At 40.3% G+C, this 21,018-nt stretch overlaps 1 protein-coding gene across 2 annotated transcripts in view; it reads right to left on the bottom strand.

The window, feature by feature from the left end:
• The window catches only part of zfhx4 (zinc finger homeobox 4), a 295,223-nt gene extending 278,187 nt beyond the window's left edge, over window positions 1-17,036 (bottom strand). The window contains exons 1-2 of one of the 2 annotated variants that reach the window (XM_037078748.1): window positions 16,943-17,036; window positions 16,089-16,427 (exon numbers count right to left, since the gene is read on the bottom strand). The gene's annotated coding sequence lies outside the window, so the exon portion shown is untranslated. Of the gene's footprint in view, window positions 1-16,088; window positions 16,428-16,559; window positions 16,607-16,942 lie in introns of those variants that run through there. The other variant, XM_037078749.1, reaches the window with a different exon arrangement.
• Window positions 17,037-21,018: the final 3,982 nt, after the last annotated feature.

Genomic DNA, 21,018 nt, shown 5'->3' with positions numbered 1-21,018 from the left:
TGACACTTAGTTTACACTCCAAAATGAAGAAAAGACAAATGTAATCTTTGAATCTCAAAAACCTTCTTTTTTTCTCCTTTTTGTCAGCTAACCTTATTTCAGTCTCAATAACTTGTCCTTCCTTCCTTCCTTCCTTCCTTCCTTCCTTCCTTCCTTCAGTCCCCTTCCTTCCTCACTTCCTTCTGTAGAATTCTCTCCCTCTTCCTTTCCTTTTCTATCATTTTCTTTCTCACACTCTCCCTCTCTCCATTCATGCCCCTCCCTCCTCCACCCTCACCCCTTCTGCCCCCCACCCACCTCCCCCTTTGGTACAGAGATGGAAGCTGGTCTGTCTAATTAGCTGTATGGTTTACCTTGGCTCAGTGGGGCCTGGCTGCCTTAGTCGGGTTTAAACAGGGAGATGGACGGACTGAAACGCTGAAACCCTAGACTGTAATTAGAGACAGGCTCACTGAGGGCACACCACTGCTGACACAGAGCCTCTGTTCCACCACACACACACACACACACACACACACACACACACGCTCTGAGTAAACGCACACACATGCTTGTGGCAAACACAAAATTCATGAAAACAAAAGGTGTGGGCATTAAGTGCACCCATCCATCGATGCACGGTCACTTGGCATAAAAAAAACACACATACATATGCAGAGGGTTGGCATGCACTCCTGCCAACTAACACAACAAGTCCGTCACACACACACACAAACACACACACTGTACTGTACAGTCCGAAATATACACGAGTGCTCTCAATTTGGATCCATCTCTCTTATTCCAAGTCATATATTTGCGGTTTATTCTACTGTGTTGCAGCAAGATGTCCCCAAACACACTACCAATTATGTCTTTTCCCCTCACCTCATCTATTCTAGCCTGCTCTGCGCCACTCGTTCCTTTTTTTAACACTGTCTCTTGCTTTTTTTCCCCCAATCTCATCCCATGATTTATTACTTCTTTCTTCTGATTTTAATTCTCCCTCTCTCTGGTACGATTGTACACTCTGTGGTGGGGCCTGTTTCTATTTTCTCCTGTTGGACAGATTAAAAAGACACACCAACTGCAAATCAGCCAAAGACAACACATATAGCGATACCCCCCCACCCCCCCCACCCCCCACCCACACACACAGACGCACACACAGACACACACACGTCCGCAGCTGGTCTGATTGCGCTGGAAGTGTTGTGTTTATTCCCCTCAAAGTTAACTTCATCAAAACAAGGAACAAAGAGACAGAGCCAATCAATGAAATTCATTAATGAAAACTGAAATGCATTTTATTCTTTTCTAATTACACGCATTGTAGCTCATAATTGAGCGGGGTGTATCAGACTTGAGATTACTTTACACTTGTGCATGTGTGGCTCTGTGTGTGTGTATGTATATGTGTGCGTATGCATTATTGTACTCTATGTATGTGTGTGTGTTCAAGCAAAAGACATCAGAGAAAGACGTGCATACAAAGAGAAAGAGATGAAGCTGAATGTGGAGGAAAAGGCAGTATCAAGAGAGGACAGAGGGAGAGGGTCCAATGAGACAGCCAGGGAGAAATATGAAGCAATGGATTACAACAAATCTAAGTTTCTCTGGTATAATACTGCCCCCTTCTGTTCTTGCACAGAACAACATTTGCTGTCACTCAGCTGTGGCAATGTGTGAGAGGAGAAGACCTTATGTCCCACATCTTTTCTACAAACAGCACTGACACTAAACAGTCATACACTGCTTCAAGACGACATGTATAACTTTGATTTGAGTTCATAGTTTGACAGTATAAACTAGATTTGGTGGAGTTTATTGACTTCCCAAGGGAAAGATCTTGGCAGAAAGCTCAGTCAGTCATCACAGAGGAGATATGTGTGAAGCCAAAGCAAAAATGATTAGATCTTATTTTTTCTCTATGGTTACTTCCTTTTTATCTGTCTAAAAATGTGGTGTTTTGTCATGGATCCATGTCAGCACAACAACCCCGCTGTTATTCATTGCTAAATTGTGATTGTTGTTCTTGAGATTAAAGTGGACTCTTATAAAGAGAGCATGTACTTACAGGTGTCATAATGTTTTAATGTGTTGTGACAACTGCAAGGCACTGTCATCAACATTGTGCATACAGGAAGCAGACACCTCGTATTCTTTTAGTCATTGTTCACCCCCAATCAAACGATGATTAAAGCGAGGTAGGTGCTGTGTGTCTGTGTGCGCGTCTGTGCGTGTTGGTGTGTGTGTGTGTGTGTGTGTGTGTGTGTGTGTGTGTGTGTGTGTGTGTGTATTTGTGTACTGTTTGGCATCTGGCCCTAACTGCCCCACAATAACAAATGCTCCAGCTTTCTGATTGGGCAATTAAAAGCAGCAGGGGCACTGTGTTGACGGGTGAGAGTGTGACATCCATCATCTGAAACAATCGGCCCCTACCAAGCAGAGGTGTGTGTGTGTGTGTGTGTGTGTGTGTGTGTGTGTGTGTGTGTGTGTGTGTGTCTGTGTGTGTGTGCGTGTGTGTGTGTCTGTGTGTGTGTGTGTAAACATGCTATAGGCTCCTCAAACTACCCCAAGCCCCCTGTGTCTCTCTAATAACTCCATGAAATCAAACACACAACTCCTTATTCCCAGGTGATGCACAGTAGCCAGTGGCATCAAAAAAAAAGAACGAAAAAAAAATCAATAATGACCATGTGACCAAACCAGGAAATGCTTGGACACTGGACCAAGTTGGGCCAAAAACGCACGCAGAAACCTCATGAAAACATATGACATGGTGGAGTCTCCTGTCACAGAACACAAGGTACATTGTTCCCAATTGTTCCAAATTACCATAAAAACAGGCTGGTTAAAGAAACCATTTTATTTCTGATCTAATTATTAATATAATGGATGAAATCATAACAAAATTCCATTATTACAGTGCTCATTGTTGTGTTCCTAGTCAACTAAAGGGAATACACTAGGATTTATTTTTGAGGCAAACAGTGCAGGATGTTGTTTCTTTTTACAACTACTGGCAATTACAGGAACTGCAGCTAAGGCACTTCACCATACAGTATCTATCCAGTGAAAGCCAAGAATAGAATAATTTGCCACATAATCACTAAGATCTTTACCTCCCGATAGATTCAGATGAGATAACATTCATCTATAGAATTGGACTGAAAACACATTTTCTTTCTTTCTTCTTTCAATATTAATTTCTTTATCATCATAGAGTATACCAAAGATTTTGGAACATTACATTTGTCACAGGAATATTAACTGCAAAAGCGTGAGACTCAAAATTGCAATTCTAAGTTTGATATAAACTTTGCTGCAGTCCTTTGTTGAGTCTGTAACCGCCCCTTCAGTGAGGGGTGGTTACAGGATCATAGAGTGCACTTGTACATCTGTGCAGCAAGGTGAGAAGTCAAACTACTGGATGTTGGCAAAAAGCCAATGGCATTTTCAGGGGATGTTCAGATGTACTTTCCACCCATTAAATGCTGCATAACATTCTCCTATGTGTATGGTAACAATAGTTGAACTTGAAATTATGTATTTTTTTCTTTTGGTGTGAACGATAGCTTACCATGGGGCGATGTATTAATAAAAGCTGAGCCTGGAATGGGGTATGAATTGAGCAATAAAACAAACCAAAAATGTTCAGAAATGTGTTTTCAAAAAATCAAATACCTTTAACAGTATTTTCATACAAAATTCAGATGCTATCATTATGCAAGTGTAAATCTTACAAGAGTGTAACATATAAACCTGTTCATTCCAGGGGTCAAGCAAGGGCACTCGAGGTCCACTTGAAGTCCACTTGATTACCCCACCAACTATGATCTAAAAACAAACCATTACTGAGGGCTGATGTGTACTTATTATAAAAATTGTGTGAAGGAAAGGGCTTATAGTCATAGAAGCCAATACTACTAATTTGACAAGTTCCATGTGTCTCTTTGGTATGCAAAAGATGTACTATATTTAAAAAGGAAAAAAAGAAATAAAACTCATGTTTCTGGTTCAGCGCATATCCAAGCAGGACTTAGACTCTCAGCAATGCAGAAATGAAGCTCAGTATCAAAGTGGAGCCTTAGTCTTAGCTGTTGATTGTCTAAGAGCATAATTAATACACCAACTAATCCAACATGCCATCTAGCCAACCCAGAAATGTCCAATCACATTTACTGTTTCAGCTGGGGTTTGAAGCTGCTCAAAGCCTGAGTCCACAGCGGAGGAGCTTTGAGACCCCTGAGTGAGGCACAAATCATGACACCATTAACTAAGAAAACACTGGGAATTAGTAAGATGAGGAAAAGTTGCGCTTTTCCACTGAGCTTTTGTTTAGTTAATTCCCTGTTGACAGCCAAGTGCTCCACTTGCCTGGAGAAAACTTGAGAGGGAAAGATTACTTTTTATCCCTAATTAAGGCAGCTTATTTGCATAGCTCACCAAGTCATAATATATGCTAATGTGCATTTACATTGGAGAGTGCTGCATAGGCAGTTAATGTGGCCTAAATATGTCCATAAATATTACTTTTTAATGTTATTTTTAATGTTATTTTAAGCCTTATCATGCATGCATGCATGTATATATGTATATATGTATATATATATATATATATATATATATATATATATATATATATATATATATATATATATGTATATATATATATATATATATATATATATATATATATATATATATATATATATATATATATATATATATATATATATATATATATATATATATATATATATATATATATATATATATATATATATATATATATATATATGTCGTGTGTGTGTGTGTGTTTACTCCTCATGCTCCTCCCTCTGTCTCCTCATGCTGTTCTTAGTCTCTTAGGTCTTGTGCAATTACAGTGAAATATAGATTACTTACAGCAAGTCACATGACATCTGCAATCAGAACCTAATTTAAAACATGGCTGAAATAATTGCTGTTTTAGGTCTGCGGTGGATGCGGTTGGGGGAAAATGTAAATGCTGAGTGTTTGGGATGAGAACAAGATAGTCAAACCAATAAAATTTGCATGTGTGTGTGCGTGTGCATGTGTTTACTTTGCCAGCAGACCATCCTGCAATCAACCATTGAAAATGAAAGCTTCAAATGATACCATGAAATCACAGGAAGAATATTACAACTGTGTTTTCAGCGCATCTTTCACTGACTGCCAAAGGGAATAAAAGGATCCAAATGCAGCAATGGTGCAGTGTAAGACCTGCTCATCAGTAGGAGGACCTGCTTCATGTCAGTAGGTATCTGCATTACTGTGTGGTTTTTGGAAAATACCCCTCAATCCCTACCAGATGACAAGGGGGAAATTGAGCATTTCATTATTTTAGATTATTGTAACTAAACACTACTAGGTTTCCAATAAACTACTAATAACAGGTATCCCCTCTACTATCTACTAAAAGGGACACTTTCAGTTTATTGCTTGCATCTTGTATATGTTAAGTAGGAGGTCCAAGGTCTCCTTATTTATCTAAATTATAATATTCTAAAAGAAACTTCAGATAAGATTTCCCTTTGTTCTTTTAATCCATCGTGTAATATATAAGCTTTCCAAAGCACATGTTTTCAAGCACTCAAGTCCTTCACAATTCTTCTCACATGAACATAAGTTCCTACTTCAAAACACAGTGGGGTGCACAGGTGGAGCAGGGGTAAAGCTTGTCCGATCACCACCAAAGAGATCTACACTCCACAGAGCAAACAGCCAAGTTAGCAGCAATAAGGAGAGCAATGCATAGTACAATGGGCAACCAAACTGGGAGAAAAATAGAATAGAAAATACATCACAATTGATACAAATAAAAAAAAGCAGATAATTGAATTGACCAGAAATGAAGATGTTTGATACTAATTGACTCATCCTTTTCATTCCTATGTCCCGATTCCAGCTGAAGTGAAGTGCATGCGAGGTCTATGATCTTTGCTTCACTCTGGTCATTAGCAAGCCTCAATTTTCTATCCCTGACTGATTTCATTTGGCTTTGAGTGGTTGAAAGGAGAACAACACCAGATGAGGCCAACTTAAAAACAGGTATTTCAGAATTTCTTGTCCTTCTTATGGATATTAAGTGCAGCGATCTCAAACGAGCATGGCTCTCAGCCATCACAAATGGTAAAAAGCTGGGGCCTACATGGCTTTTTCTAACCAAAGAAAAGGAGAGACGGAGATGGGGAGAGCAGCAAATGCAGTACATGAAAACAATAAGCACTTACTTTTCAATCTGAGGTAGTGTTAGAGCGGTTTTCTGGTAATAGGGTTTGCCTAAAAGACGGGGAGATTGAAGAATGCAGCAAAGATGATGGACAGAGAAGAACAGGCCTTCATTTTACAGAAGATGGGAACAGCAGCACTAGAACAACAGCCTACTGTTTTCTCAAGTGCCCTCTCGTTTGATTACCCCTCCTGCCCTCCTCCTCTTCTCTTTCTGCCTACAAGCAGTGATTTGTGTGTCTTCCTGTAGCTTTTTGGTTTCAACACCAGGGAGCCTGAGCCACAGAGGGCAATGTGCATGCATCTGTGCATGTGTAGGTCGATGTCTATACCCAAGAGTGTATGCCGATGAATACCTACACAGAAGCATGACCGTGTCTCTATAAGCTTTTCTGTTTTCACCCATGTGACTGAGTTAGAAACCATATTCCACCTTCAAAATGCACTGCAGCACCATCGAATGAGTCACCCCTTTCATCTGCTTCCACTGCTCTCGGTAACTCCAGCTTCCACGCCTTGCCTAATGGATTTTCAAATGCAGGTACACGATTTCTTTCAAGACTTGACAGGCATTTTCCTTTGTGTTTAGAGATGGGAATCAGGCACTGAGTGGTTTGCTGGTGATGGTGTTGTTGAAAGTTTCTGCATACAGAGTAGAAACATTTTCACTGAACTTGTTTGGAAAGGCCAAATGTGAGATTTCATGCACATTTTCACATCTGGCCAAACAAAGGTAGTAAAAAAAAAAATCTGAAATACTTTTCTCTATCTTATGTGCACTTGTTGTTTTCAATTTGTTTTTGGCTGTATTCTTACACTGAACAGTAGAGTCCATATAAAAACGTGTGTCAGATGGGAATGGAAGATGACTGTTGAGGATCTTTAGATGATTCTCAGGGGCCGCCTAAAATTGATTTCTAAAATATCTGAATGAGGAAAAATGCTAACAACACATTTGTGATGGGTAAAAACAGACTTCAAATCCTCTAAACTTTTCAATTTCGACCCAGCTTTTAATCTGCAGTAATTTTTTTTAAATCAAAGAAGCTTAGTGGTAGAAAAAATGAGAATTCTTCAGATTTTTCAGTTATTTCTTGAGTTTTATCTGACTTCTCTTGATCAAAAATCATTCTACAATGGTTACTTATAGAAAAGAGGGGTGTAACTGTAGAAGTATTTGTTCAGAGCTGCTCTTTACAAGTCATACACTTCTGTTGGCCTATATGACTTTCTTCATTTTTTAAACCCTGTACCATTTCCTGGTAAGCTACAGTGAAAGTGGATAGCTATTTGGGTCAAACTGTATACTGACATGGTTCAACTGAAGACAGGTATGTCTGTGGAAACACTTCAAACATGTCATTTATGACAGAATCACCTGAATGTATCTGGAGGAAAATGACAAAAAGAGACTGGGATGAAAGTCCTCCCCCTAGTAGCATTCAGCCAGCCTTTTACTGAAGATTCACATCAAAGCTTTAACTAATGGAGTGTTTATCACTGTGTTAGTGAACACAGCATTAACACATATGGTCAAAGAGCTTGAGCCTTGATACGATGTGCCTTCACATGTGCTTTTCAGTTTGTTGTGCATGGTCTATGGAAACAAGCAAAAGCTTCAGTTGTTCATGTATTTTAACAGGTTGGAGTCTTACGTTGGAGTATCAATGACAAGATAAAATAAAATCAGTGACAAAAATGTTATTTTCTAATTTTTTTGTTTTCCCTGCAGATAACATACCAAACCCTGGCTCTGATACCAATATGCATACCAAACTGTTTTGCAGTGCTACACTCCTAAAAGAAAACTACATGTGGTCATTTTGTTTTTATTTGTTTTTTTCCTGAATGATAGCCACAAACTCAATTTTGCATTGCTACGTAACAAACTCTCGAATATGGGCCGACATGCCATCACTGACTGTAAATGTATGGTATGAAGCCATTATGGTCAGCATCAGATAAGCTGTGACAAGCTGATTTGTGGTGCCAAACTCATGTTATAACCTGGATGTAATTGACTGTGATTTCCAACTGCCCTCTCCGGGCCAGAACGGCAATGTCTTCTAATTAACTAGAGAGCACTGACAGCCTGGTGCCACCTCCATTTGGTCCCCACTTGAAACGAGTGCCATGTCCTGAGGGTTCCTGTCAGACCTAGTGCTCTGTGAATGGTATGACATGTCCCTTCATGTCTCCATTCATCTCTCTCTCTCTCTTACTCCATCTTACTTTCTCTCTCTCTCCCTGTCTCCCTCTCTCTCCCACTCCCTCTGACAACTATTTTCTTCTAATCATGCTCAGGAAGAAAACGAGAGTGTGTTTGGCTGGAAGGGAGAAACACACTGTGTCTACTGTACGTGTGTGTGTGATGAGAGCCCTAAAAAGACAGCGAAAGCAAGAGTGTGAGAGAGAGAGAGACCAAATGAGCAAATGAGAGCGATGGAGAAAGGAGAGAGAGAGATGTTCATAAGTCTGTCGTCTTATCTGTGTCACTGTACACTGTGCTTCATTATCCGCCTGGCCTGGAGAGTGATGTCTTCCTAAACCAGCACTAGAGCCTGCTGGCTGCCACCACCGCCTTCACACTTGCTGCAGCACACATATTAGCTACACTTCTTATTACAAGCACACACACATAAACACACTAACACAGACACAGTTCAAATCTTCAGTGTCTAAATGTGCACAAACAAAGAAAAATATGACTATATATGCAGGATATGCATTTGGTGAACACATACAGTCTACTATAGGTCGAAAAGCAGGGTGGTGTTGCCCTGATGTGAGGCTCATGAAATAGCAAGGAAAAATTAATATGAAGAAAAACGTACATGGTGTACAGTAGAGCAGCCATCCAGTAGATAGGAGCCTGTCACTAATGAAATAACTAATTTGGTCAAACCCCATTAATTGTGCTGAGGGCAATGGGGTTTAATTGAGAACAAGGCCTGGGTCACACAGAGAAAGGCTGTTCAACATTTTTATGAAGCTAGAGGGGAAAAGAGATTACAGTGATATAGACAGTGGTGTTTTGGATCATTTAAAGGCCCAGTCCAAGCTTAAGATTATGCTGTTGGATGAGTACCTTTAAAGCTTTCAAAGACTTTTAAATTCCTGATCTATGCAAGTAAAATGAAAACACTTTGAAAATAGGAGGCCTTACTTAGACTATCAGTCCAAATATGTTTTTTTGGCGTGTCCTGTTTTTTTACCAGACTTATTTTAGAAACAAAGAAAAAACATGAAATGCGATTTTTGCAAATTGGCCTCAAACCACACCGGATTTCCAAGTGTCCTTCAACAAAACAAAATCAACAAAATCATCAAACTCAAAAGTGAGAGAAAAGTAGACCATAGACAAACACTGATATTAACCATCTGTTGGTACTATACTTTGGAGGGGAGGCCTCTGTATAAAGCTATAGGTTCATGCTTCTGCCTTGGTTGGCCACATCACCAGTAATAACTGATACCTACATTGATACCAAAGCAACCAACGCAGCTATACTGGTGATGTCCGGACACAAAAATCCATTGCGATCGCTTGCAAAACACAGCACGGACAGTCTGTCTCAAAGATCTGATTTGGGAAACAAATCTGACATGCCTGCAGTGTTAACCAAAACAGGCCCCATCAGAGAGAGGACACCAACACTGGCAGCAGCATAATGCAGTGCCAAATAATAAGCAGACACGGCCAAAAAGTAGCAAAACATGTCATTTTACCCCACCCTTTACAATTCAAATTCTCCATTGTGCATCAAAAATGCCTTGTTCACCTTCAGTGAATATGATGCATCACATGAATACAATTTGGATTTAAAAAATTGCCAAGGATGATGTCATTCACTGAGAGAGTGATGCAGCATCAGTTCGTCTTGATATGTCGATGATGAGGTCTCACTTATCCTTCAGGCTTGGAGTCACTTGTGTATTTTACATCTGGTTTGTAGGAAAAACGTGTGAATTTTATTTTATTTTACAATTTTGCATGCAAGGGAGGGGTGTCATTGAAAATATATGGCAGGTCATACTGCCAAGGGTAGAGCACTCACTAAGTTTTTTGTAAACTATACAGAGCAGGAACCATGCTTGATATATTGAACATTTTGTCCTTAAATGCATTCCCACCCAATGCCGTTCCCCAAGTATCCCATTCCTGTGCACCATGACAACTTTGCAGTGTTCAAATAACAACCGCTTTGTATTTTACCAAGCTTTCCTGTGGAGGAGTTAAGATTAATAAAGTGGCTGCGACAGGAGGCATGACTTTTGTAGTTGCACTGTGAGTATAAACTCAGTATGGATGCAAAATGTTGAGCTTGACTGGGCTGTCGATGTATGTCTGAATTCCTAAATTGAGTGATCACCTGTTTCCGAATATACTGTCTAAAATGTCAGTCTGTGCTTATCTTGTCACCGCGACTTACGCAACTTTTTAATAAAAACACAAAAACCTTTAAGCCAGTGCACCACTTTTAACTTTAGACATGTTTGAATTCAATGCTGCAAAATGTTTTTTAAAAAACCCTCCCATAAACCTTGGACAACCTGTAATTCTCACCACTTTTGTGACACGGAGTAAACTGACGTTGGAACTTAAATTTAGCGGAAAGACTTTTGTCCTTTTCTGACAACTGACTCTTGAAGCCCCCTCAATTACCCTTCACTAAACCTGGATTTACAGAAAGACATTTGTCACCAAACTGTAAAAACATCCCTCTAGAGCAGAAGTATTTAGTGTGTTTTGCTAAATCTCTGTGCCACACTCCAGGATCCGTCTAGTAGTTTGAGGTGCATCACAATCAGCCTAATTGGACAGGTGTTTGCAAGCCATTATGATACTAAACCGTTGTGTCAGTAGAAGAGCCCCAAAACAGCACGATTCCCCCAAAAACCTGCTGAAGGATTAGCTTCGTGGTTAAGATGGGAGGGAATGCTTTTACGTGTCAGGGTTGAGAGAAATTAAGATGGGGAAGAGAGAAACACAGTGAGAAAGAGAGAGGGGAGAGATTAAAGAAGAGCAGCACTCTCAGTGTGTGGTAAGCCACAGCCATCTCTTGTCAGCCACCCCTGGTGGGAGTATGTACCCCACACAGAGAAACAGAGACAGACATTAACTCTCCACTCAACCTCAAACGACTCTCATTTACCCAAAGCAAAAAAAAATCTATACAGAAAACAGCAGTAAACTGACACATGCTCCTTTTAATGTGTGCTCAAAATGCGTAATGCAATATAGAAAATTTAAATTTAACATTACATTTGCAACTAACAAAAACCTGTTAATATTATCAATAACTGTGTTGATGTTGACAAGATTTGTAAATATAATCTGAAAACAGTAAAAATAAAATAGTTCATCACAAATTCCTAGAGCCAAAGGTCAAAACCCAAATATATTCAACTTAACCTAAATCATGTAAAACAGACGATGGCAGCAAATTATCACAAAGAAGTGCACGAGAGAATGTTTAACTTTTTTATGCTTAATATAGACTGTGGTGGAAAACATTTAATCTGAGATTCCATCATCCAGTATCAATTCTTTAATAATTACCAGAACAATGAACCACTTTTGCATTTAGAAGCAATGCCTCATTACTTACTAGAGCCTGTAGAGTGAGGCCTGAAGTAATCCAGGAGTCGACCTTATATCAAAGGAGTTATAGTCTGGGACACACTAAGCCACCTGTATAGACAGACACTTATATACTCACACGCACACACAATATCGCAAACTCTCCACCTGTTACTGGATGACACACAGAAGCCTATAGTGAGGCACTCAAAGAATTGATCCTTATTGATTTCACCTAAACAGCATGTACTGTAGGGCCAATTAAGCATCTCAACATGTCAGTCATGTTACACCTCCCCTACAAGCAACCGACCCCTATCGTGAATAAACACGCTGTTTCAGTCTTCAGTGTGCCACATGCACATTAACACAGCACAAACCCTCAGCACTCCAAGCTCTCCTAAATGACCTCACGAAGTAGGGTGAGGCTCTTCACACATCTAGCATCACTGGTGGAAACAGAGCAAAATATCCCCTCATTGATCTGTTGACGGCACCCAAAGGTCAACAAGCCAGCGATCTCAGCAGGCTGAATGGGCCACATCAGGTCCTGCTGGCAGCCAATAAGCTAGTGAGAAAACTCTAAGTACTTGAATGAGATGAGCTAATAGCTGGTGAGAAATTTCAAGCATTGGAGAGAGAATGTCTTTTTGCTTCTTTCCATTTTAACTAAACCATGTGTTTCCTTTGTTTCATAAACTGCTATGAGCTTGAGTGTTGTCTTTGTTGATTACCCAGCTGAATGATCTCAATTTGATTGATATTACTATTAATTGGACTGGTTTTATTCAGTTATTGATCAGATAATAAACACAGTACAGCCTTTTTAAGTCCATTTCTAAGGCTGTTTTTTTCTCAACCACTGAAACACCACCACTCTTGAAATGCGAATAAAATCTATGACACATTCTTAAAATGAGATCAGCAGCAATTGGCAAGAAGCTGAAAAAGGCCTACAAACTCTCATCACTACAACTCATAAGATGACTGGTAACTATTTGTATAGCAATTACTCAAGAAATTCTTTGTTTGACCATTGCTACAGTTAGACCTACTCTATCTAGCTACTTTTATAACACTTGCTAAATGTATGCCATTTCCCATGTTTACACAAGAGGCGTTTGTTTTCCAGTCGTCTGTTTTGGCAAGTGTTTGTTTATTTTGGCTCTCAGCACTGCCTAATCACAGGTAACCTACAGCTCTGAAACTGTCTGAATACATCCTGTGTAGACACAAATGGAGACACTGCTGCTACTCTGCTAATGTGCTGCTCATGCTGTGCCTCCTGTACAGAAACAGTGTTATTATCTCACTATCCCCCTTCCATCCAAAGTTTCTGTGACTACTGCTGTCAAACCTCTGTGGCAGGCAAAACAAATCAGAGGATAATCTATTGCCATCGTATCATCTTCTACATAGATTGCATGCAGGAGTCACTGGTTTGCTATCTGTTTTTTGCTTGGAAACATTGATATGTTTTCTTTTCAGACTTCACTAAATTGTAATCTAAAAAAAATAGTAATTATATGTCAATTAGGCTATGTCTAACAAACTGAGGGGAAAGCGTTCTGATCTGGTCTATCAGAAGGAAGACATTTATTATGTCTATGTGCATTGCTCACCAATAACAAAGTTACCCATCAACAAAAATTCTTGTCATTTCCTCAATGCATCTACTGCTTAAATTAAACATACACTAAGCATCTACCAAGGAAAGAACACTCATTTGCAGCTAATACCAAATGGGTTATACATGACTGAGACACTGATTTTAAGAGGCTGGAAGCAAAGCATATCTTACAGCTCTATCAGCTCGTGATTTTCCGCATATTTAGTAAAGGTAGTTGCATTATCGCCATAATTTCAGAATGAGTAATGTGTAATCATACGCCCTGCAGGCCGCTTTTGTTCAGGTTTTGGCAGATCAACATTTGACATCTAATTCACCATTTTTTCATGGATTTAGATATCACGGGTTCCCAGGATGTATTCATTTCTTTATGTGCATGTGTGAGACCATGCTAGGGCATCTGTGCATTGTGTGCGTTTGCATGTATGTGTGTCACTGGGGTAATTAGGAATAGGAGGGAGGGTGATATCAAAGGAGGCACTTTACACTCTCCATTTCAGTTCTGATGTGTGTGTGTGTGTGTGTGTGTGTGTGTGTGTGTGTGTGTGTGTGTGTGTGTGTGTGTGTGTGTGTGTGTGTGTGTGTGTGAGCTTGTGTGATGATCTCCTCCAAGCTTTGATGCTGTAAGCTCCGGCGGTTAATGTACTACGGATAAAAATACTACACCATGTAATCTGGCATTTATCCCTCGAGAGCAGAAGCCCAAAATGTGACACATGTCAAGAGGAAGGAGGTAGGGAGAGGGGAGAAGAAGAACAAGCGGGGGGGAAGAAAAGGAGGAGTGATGGAGGTAAGAGACCTAGAGACTGCATTTCTTCTTCTGTTTTAAGATGGTTCAAAGATTGTCAGAGATTCTTAAGAGTGCCGAACATTTTCCATTAATTATTAGAAATAATTCAGCACTCCAAAATACAAAGGGGAAGGAACGACACCCAGCTCCTCAGGAAGTTGAACGAGACAGTTAAGTTAGGCTGTAAACTTTTGCATTTTGAAAGACATTATTGTCAAAGCCTTATAACAATTCTGCTTTCAGCTTCCCTGTTTCTACCTCTAAAAATCACATTTATTTGCAACAACAACCAAATTGTGACCACCCAAGCTGATGATGGATCAAATGCTGTTTGCACAATTTTGTGTTGTAATGCAGCCTGAAATAACAAAAAATCTCTCTCTGAGTCTCAGAGAGTCTTCCCTACTGGAATAAGAAAATGTGACGCCATCATGAAGACAAACTACTGCAACGTGCTGAAGAAGCTGTTTACCGTTTACTGGGGATCTACTGATGGTTTTTTTTCAGAGCCAATACAGAAAACGATTATTAGCAATCAAAGAGACTGATAACAGATATTTGGAACATGTATGCATAAATACATCTTACTGTAATACTCTACTGAAGTACAATTTTCTTCTTTGCTTGAGTTGTTCCATTTATTTTTCCAACCCTAACCCATTCACTGTTGATGGCCAAACCGTGTAATTACATCGTCAAGTGAGACACTGCTGCCCGAAAAATATTTTTCCTCATAAGCTTATATTGTGAAAGAAGTGTCTGTAAAATGGTGAGTAAATTTATTGGGCGTCACAGCCCCAAATAAATTACTTATTTGTCTGTCATAATTTGAGCCATTAGGTCCAACAACATTAGAAAAATCTAGAAGAGACACGCATTTAGATTATTTCATCCCCATTCAAGTTAGCCAGGTGCTACACCGGAAGTTAGCCAGCTTGGTCATCAAAGTCTCTAGTGCGCACGCTATATTGGCCCAACAACACCGAACTGAAGAACTGGGTGTTTTTGTCAAGTCATTTTGGCTTCATGCGCCACTGAGCAGCTTCCACGGGAATGAACAGGGCTCAGTCTCCATGGCTATGTCCAGATTTAACTAAAACATCCTTGCTACAGACAAAGGATGCTTCATCAGAGCCAATGTATTGCCTTTCGAAATTCAAAGTGTTTTTGCAACAGTATGCAGTTGTATCACACCTACCAAAGCGCCACATTTGCTTGAAACTGTCCAAATCCTGTCCAGATCTTCCTGCCACAGCAGATCATACGTGCACTCCTTTCTTTAGAAATACTACAAAATCTCAAACAATGCGCACAACACTGGAAAACATTTAATGCAAAGCTGGGCTGCAGGCTATATTTTGCAGCACAGCTGGAGCAGCTGTTCCTATGCTGGCCTTGTAGGTCTACAGTACAGTAAGCTAAACCACAGCTGCATTATCTAGGAAAATACAAACATCACATGTGTTAGCAGATACCGACCCACATTAAATTGTTCAAAACGGACACAGAAAGCGTCACAGGGCTACGCAGAGACACAGAGAAAGAGGGAGCAATGTCACTTACAGTAGAAACAGCAATGGAGTTGAGAAACAAGCTCACTGTACTTGCACTTGCCATCGCTGCTCTGCACAAGAATGCAAATGTGATCAAGTGATCCTTCAGCAAAGACTGGCCTGTATGTCAGAAACTGTATTATGACAGTCTGGGCGACAAACCATTTTCAAAGAGTGAAAGACAATAGGAACATTGAGACGAATGAAAAGAAAATACACACCTAAACACAGTCCACCAACAACTCAGAAGTCCGAAAAGAAAGCATAAAATCCTTTCTCCAGGGAGAACCTTACCATTTAGAAGCAAGGCGCTCCAGCAGGTCGTTCTTGTCATCCACCTTTCCAGGCTTGTCGCTCCTTAGTTGGCTAACGCCGATGTTGGTAGCGTCTGGTGTTGTTGTACCATTATGGCACCAGCTGTAGCATCCCAGAGACAGTTACAGACGTTTTCGCGTGTGTCCATGTGTACTTTCTTCCTGTGCGCTTAGCCGTGCTCTGTCTTCGCTCCCATGACGCTGTAATACCTGCTGAAATCCCTGAGGACAGCCTCCATGATGGCAGAAATGTTCGCTAGCACGGTCGACCCGGTGGTCCAACCCTAACTCCGACTTGACCTTTACCCTCACGGCAGAACTAAAGCGAAACAAAAAATAAAACAGAGCTTATTTAAAAAATAAACAAATAAATAAATGTTTCGCTTGGGCTTTGTGGTATAAACTGTGGAAGGAAAAGAGGAAGATGGCACGCATCCTTGATTGACTTCACCTGTGCTCTTTCTACTGCGCAGTAAAAATGTCTGACCTTACTTTGAAAAGAGTTCATCAGGCAAAGCAGTCATGGCTGACCACTAAATTGAGACCACTTTAAAAAATATTTTATTTTATTAATTAGGCCTTATGCAGTATTTATGAATTTCTCTTTTCTATTAGCTTAGGGCTACTTTACTAACATTAGCAATTATGAAGGGGAAGTTTTATTTCTAGGCTATTTATGTTAATCCATAAAGAACATTCAGTGTTATTTAAACTATTTAAAGGAACAACAGGACATTTTGAAAAAAATACATTCATGTACTTTCCATTTGAGAATAAGGTACATGTAAAGGCATGGTAACTAGTTAGCATTCAGCTAACTTAGCTTAAGCTTACAGGCAGCCAGCACAGTGCTGCAGTGGTTAGCACTGTTGCCAAACAGCAAGAAGAACCTCAGTTTGAGCCTTTGTGTGCAGAGCCTGCATGTTTTACCCTCCCACAATCCAAAGACATGAAAAAAAAAAAAAACAGTTAATCAGTTATTCTAAATTGTCTGTAGGTGTGAATGCGTTTGTCTCTACATGTCAGCCCTGTGATGAACTGCAGGCGTACTTCACCACTGAGATTGGCTCCAGCCCCCCCATGACCTTGAAAAGGATAAGCGGCTTGAGATAATGGCTGGATGGCTAACTTAGCTTAGGCTGGAAACATGAAAGCCAAGAGCCAGCCGAGGTAGCAGAATCTGCCTAAACCCTGTAGGTAACATGTTGCACCATTGTTTGTTTGAGACACAAATAGCAAAGTGTAAAAACAGAACAGTTATGTTTTCGTCCTCACAGCGGCAATAGCGTAAAAGAAGAACAATTAGTTTTCTGGGCTTTGGAAAAGTTTAAAAAAGATTAAACCCCAAATGACAAAAAAAAAAAAGAAAAAATGAAAATATTGAATACAAAGAGTAATAATTGGCGATGTTTGTAGCTGGAGGTTTCCAGGTAACAGTTTTACAGAGATCTCCTTTACAACTATGGTGTATGGCGAAGACACTTTTTTTGTTTTTGAGGATTTCTAGCAATATCCAGAGCAGCCATTGGGAAAAATTGGAAGCAAGGCTGAAATATTGTACATGTTTTTCTGAAATGAGAGGACACTCACACAAAATGAAGAACGTAAAAGAAGACCACTTGAGCACAACACAGAATGATCCTCATATTATTCAAAGCCAGAACATTCTTGCGGCCTTGATCTGTGGGTGTTTTGTTTCTCATTGTTGTAACACCTGAATTTAGACTTTAAATCACCTGAACAGATTTGGTAATTTAGCCTATCAAAGTAAATGAAAGCCATTTTTCACCATTTTATTTTGGATTCCCTTTGTATCATTTTTTTTTATTACAATTAATATTAATCCCTGCAATGAAAGGAACATTTTAGCCATGTTATTTGTGTTTTTATTTCGCCATGAAGACAACAGCACTATTTTGTCAAATTCCCAGTGAACGACAGTGTTGCCGAATAGATATTCTCGTTCAGCGGCGGAGAATGGGAGGAAGACCACGTTTTCACATGGTGTCAGGCGAATAAATGAGCATGGAAGTCTATCCACCTGAGATAGAGAGGACCTGCGTTAATGAAGAGGGAAATGAGTGAATGAGCGCGTGAGTGAGCGAGACAGCTCGTGTGTGGGTGTTCGAGGTAGCAAATGTGTGACTGAGCGAACAAGTGAGGGAGAGTGAGCCTCTACAGAGCTACCTATCAGGGGTGGGAGAAAGAAGATAGTTAGGCGTGAAGACCATACGTCAATGGGCCCTAATTGAGCTCCTCTCCTTCGCTCTCCACTTGCTACTGACACATCGCCACAGGGCCCATTGGGAGAACGCCAGCCTCGCGTCACGTAGAAAACGAGAGCGATGGATGATAAGGGGAGCAGAGGAGGGTGCTTGACGGTTTTCCCTTCCCGGCTCTTCGCCCCCAGCCCAGAGACTTAGGGCTGGTGTTTCTCCAACTTTTGAAGACCTGATGTTGCCAACTCAGCTTTCTCCTAAACACCGCAAATGGTCGTAGCCCGAAGGGTAGAGTGGCAGACTTACGTGACCATGAAACTGACTGATCACACACTTGGACAGGGTGGGAAAACCTAGGCAGGGGAATAGAAGATCTCTACTCTTGAGCAAGGCACTTAACCTGGAATTGCATTCATGAAGATAGACTAGAGATTGCGTCTCAAATCCATCCCCAGGGTGCTTTTATTATTCCGGACTGATTTATGTGAATATGTGAATGAATCAAAGCCTTAACATATTTACCTGATTCACCCTCTAATAACAGTTGTCACTTCCTCAGTTGTGATGCACATCCTCTCCCTGTCCTGTTTCAAGTGGTATTTTTGTTGTCCTAAGGGCTGAGGTCTAATGTTCGTGTCCAAATATTCCTATGTTAGCTCTTTACTGGTCAGACCACCAGCAAAGATAAATGCAGCCTTTGAGCCCAGTAATGTGGCATGACTTGTTTAGGGTCATCAAAATAGACTTTATTTGGATTTTCCCACTTCAGCACTGACGCAGGATGACATGCCTTGGAAAACAAATGCGTTAATAAGTTTGACTCTCAGATCTTGTAACTATTGAGTTGTTGAACCGTTTACAATGCTCTGTTTGTTTGCGGTCACAACATAGATCCTGTAAGAGTCTTACTCATCACCGTCTGTTCACTTATTGCTGTTGGATTCATATCCGTTACTGAAGTATGGTTATTTTGACCCAGTGAAGGAAGCAAGCTCAAGTTGTATCAGGTCAATCTCAAATGGTTATAATGTCAGTTTACAAAGACCTATTGTAACAGGCTGCAGCCATGATGGTTTGTAACAGGAATGATAACTCTATCAAAGGATGAGTTCACCCAAAAATGAGACATCAGTCATTATCCACTAACCCAAATGCCAATGGACATCAGGTAAGTCGCCATCGACTTCGGTAGGGTACTTTTTAGGTGAACTTATCCTTTAACAAAAAAAAACCTTGTCATGGACAGTTGTCGACCCGTTTGTATTTTAAGTAGTGAAGCGTAATGTACCGTGCTTTCATGCTGAGGGGTGTGTGAACACTTTTTGAATAACACTGTATCACATCTTGGTTTTACAGAGTAGAAGAGAGTGGAAGTAAATTGTTGAATGGAGGGGGGTATTAGTTGGTGCCTCATCTCTTCAATTCAGTCAGAAATTAGCCTGCACCTTATTGGTAGTCATAGTTAAACTAAACAACATTAAACTCAGCTGATTATGAACGACAGAAATTTGTAAACATGAGAAAGAGATTTGGTAAGCAGCAATGATTTCCCCCAAAAAACTGACACAGAGAGAGCTTTTTAATTGATTTCTTTGATCATTTCAATTCGAATTCAAATACCTTTCAAACATTTCTGTCATTTTCGTGCCTATGGAATAAAAGCTTTTGAGTACAAGTGCTGAATACATCAAAAAACAGGTTTTGTGAGACCATTTGGGCAATGAGAAGCAGGTGGAGTGCACAGTGAGGTTGAGAAGTGTGCGCACGTACACACTCTCACAACCACACACACACACACACACACACAAACGGCTTTGTTCCCCCGGGTAGACCGTGGAGCCGTCAAAACCACTCTGATTCTGAATTAGCTCTGATTGGTTGTCATTGCAGTGTGTCCCACACAGCTGAGACCACTCAAAACCACACACACACACACACACACACACACATACACACACACACATACACACACACAAACACACTTTTATGGTCTGGGCATCATGTTTCACTAAACTGCTGAGTTCTCTAGGCTGTAACTAGGGTTGTTTTAAGAGCTGTGGTTCAGTATAAATGTGCATGTGTGTGTGTCTGTGTGTGTGTTCACATCTGTCTATATGGCTGCAGCAAATGCATGTATGCAGTGTATTCAGATTTTTGGTGGGGGGAATATATTGTCTTGCCTCCAGCAAGCTTTGATATTCTCAGAGGATCTAAACTCGGCCAAAGATACTTGACATTTTGACATTTCGAGCTACAAAACATATACACATATATTTTCTTAAAAAATGCCCACTCTCTTTTCCTACAATGTGGATCTTTTAAATTCAATTCTTGGCACCCTTGTGAGTGTTTTGTTGGTCAAAAAAGGTTGATTGAGACCCATATGAAAATAAACTGACTGTGAAAAATTCCTGTATATCTGCATGCATGGTGTGGTAGTGTGTTATTAAGACAATTCTCTCAAAATCCCATGCTTACAGAACCCACTTACAATGGCACTGAGGAACTGGGGAGACGGCTCTGTATCACCACAACAGAAAAAAATCCTGGATGAGTTGTGTAAACTTCTCGACCAAGACCAAAGGGAAGCACATGTTTTGAAGTCCACTCATCTATTTAATTAAGAAATTATACAGCTTTCGCATAAATGTCACTCTGTCACCACAAGCATGCACGCTAAGGAAAATGTGG

The sequence above is a fragment of the Acanthopagrus latus genome, chromosome 19 (assembly GCF_904848185.1).
Source record: "Acanthopagrus latus isolate v.2019 chromosome 19, fAcaLat1.1, whole genome shotgun sequence".
Classification (NCBI taxonomy): domain Eukaryota; kingdom Metazoa; phylum Chordata; class Actinopteri; order Spariformes; family Sparidae; genus Acanthopagrus; species Acanthopagrus latus.
Note: the sequence above shows the minus strand (reverse complement) of the source record. Positions and strands in the feature narration are given on the sequence as shown.